The following is a 2,469-nucleotide window of genomic DNA, read 5'->3' on the forward strand; positions in this document are numbered from 1 at the left end:
TTATTAACTCAATATAGTTTTATCTTTTAGATTTAGTCAGAAAATTATTATTTTTTGTGCGCTGATACTGATTTTAGTGTGTTTTATCAATTGAATTGTGTATTTTTATCGGTTTAATATTAATTTGAGAAACATTTGCACAATTATCGCACGGCCTACAAATTTAGTATCACCATCTTTTTATTCTACCGGGCCTGCGCTTTCAGAAAATATATGGTTTGGGGGGTCTTTTACAAACGCTAGCGACCCAGCAGTTGAAAAGCAAATCAATAGGAAAAAAATGCAAAAAATGATAAATGGCTTGGCCAGCTGATTTGAAAAATGTTCCGGAGGACTTGGCAGCGAAAGGGTTAAAAAACACACTTAGATGTGCTACTTACTGATATGTTTTGTAAGACTGTATATGATTTTCAAAGATACTACTTTCTTAGTGTAATACGGAGATTGCACATGTTATGTAAGGCAGATACTGCCATTCTCAGTTAGGCCTGGTTCACACCTGGGCGTTTTACAGCGCATTCCTACATGCTGTAAAATGCTCGACATGTGAAAACCAATGATTGCCCATGGGCATGGTTCCCACCTGAGCGTTTTACAGCCCGTACAGCGCTGCAAAACGTCCTACGCCCAAAGAAGTACAGGAGCTTCTTTGGGGCATATTTGCCACGCGTATCCATTAGGATACAGCCGGATAGCCCTCGGAAACGCCTATTTGCCGCATTTTTTTACTGTGAATCACGGTAAAAATGTGCGGCACGAAACGCGCTGCAAACGCGCATATTCGGTACGCCTAGGTGTGAACCCAGCCTTAAGGAAATAGTGTAATAAGCAAACATCACTTTTTCAGTGCCAACAAAAATGAATCTGCAACAAAGTTTGCTAAAAAAAATCTTTGCAATGTTTAGAGTTTATCCATGTGGAATTGCTTTTTATTTCATTTTTACGATAATGGGTGGAAGGAGATTAATTATTTATACCCTTGTGGTCATCTCAGCATCCATATTACCCTTTTTATGGTACAGATAAAGGCTAGAATCTAAAACTTGTCTAGTTATGCTGGCTGCAAAATAACTGAATCACCATTGCAGAGTGTGTTATTACACAGTATTGCTCTCTTCCTGTTTGAATGTTTTACAGCTATGTTTTTAATCTAGTATTGTTAATTGAGAAAGCAATTTCATTGATTTTTTTCCTGTGTTAAAATGGTGAATTTGTACAAAAGCTGATGCTTTTATTTTGTAGAGAAAAACTAACATGTTTAAATAATGATCCAAGTACAAATTATGGTGGAATCAATAAATGGTGGTGCTAAATAATCGTCTGTAAAAATTTAAGGCAGTTGAAGCACAATGGTCCAAAAATGTAGATTTTTTTAATTTAGTAAATGCAAACAAAAGTCTAATTTTCAATATTTGTACACTATTACAAAGTTACAGTTGTTGCTCTTGTTGGGAAATATGAACAATATACATAGCAGTATAATTCTATTTTTTTCATACACAAAGTGAATCTACCCAAAACATACCCTTCATTATGGTCCTGCCTGGGTTTGGCTACACATACACTTTAAAGTAATTGTTTATGTAACGTTCCTATTTTTACATGTTGAACCACTTCAGGGCCGCCGTACATATACAACCTTGCTCCTGTGATGGGCAATAATTTTACATTTACTTTACTTATTTGTGTTGAAATTATAGTACATCACAGGAGTGAGCTTGGAGTGGCTACTTTACAACACACAGGGACCATGGGGAACAAAAGTAGCCACAAGGAAGGACAGTGTCAAATTCAGAATTGATTTGAGGATCTAAAACCAAGTGATACAGAGATTAGATATTTTTCTTAATGCTTGAATGCATTTTTAAGATTTAACTTCTGGTTATGTCACTTTAATTGTTCCGTATTTTCATTAATGTATTAAGTATAGCAATTTGCAGATAATCCACAAACATAAGTATCCACTGAGATATCTGCCAGACAGAGACTCCATTTTTTTCAATGATCTGGCTGACTCAAAGATTTGTACTATGAGAAAAAGCATTAAGCAGAGCTTTTGTGTAGTAACCTACAGGAGGAAACAGATCCTGCATATGTAATCAGCAAATGTAGTGGCCTTTTTGTACATAGATTCAATTATTAATTATCCAATATACAAATATTGCACACACATTAACAATATTTATACCAACCTGACCTCTTTTACACATACATCTAAAGATATTGAAATACTGTACATTTCCTTACATACAGTACATTGAATTGAAATCCTTCAGCTCACGTATACAGTAGGTACAGTAGCAAGAAGGGCATGAGATTTTTAGGGTATTTTCACTGTAGCATGTCTTCCTATTAGGGTCCCAGGAATATATATATATAACTTAACAACTAAAGTGAACTATGTACCCTTCATCAATTCTTCAAAAATTGTTATTACCCAGATTTCTTTGGAAAAGTTATATATATATA

General features: G+C 34.9%; 1 protein-coding gene across 1 annotated transcript in view; it reads left to right on the plus strand.

The window, feature by feature from the left end:
* Positions 1-2,469, plus strand: part of VWC2 (von Willebrand factor C domain containing 2) — a 333,726-nt gene that overhangs the window by 11,992 nt on the left and 319,265 nt on the right. The window lies entirely within an intron of this gene.

This window comes from Nanorana parkeri, unplaced genomic scaffold, assembly GCF_000935625.1.
Source record: "Nanorana parkeri isolate BGI_ZX_2015 unplaced genomic scaffold, ASM93562v1 scaffold317, whole genome shotgun sequence".
NCBI classification, from domain to species: Eukaryota; Metazoa; Chordata; class Amphibia; order Anura; family Dicroglossidae; genus Nanorana; species Nanorana parkeri.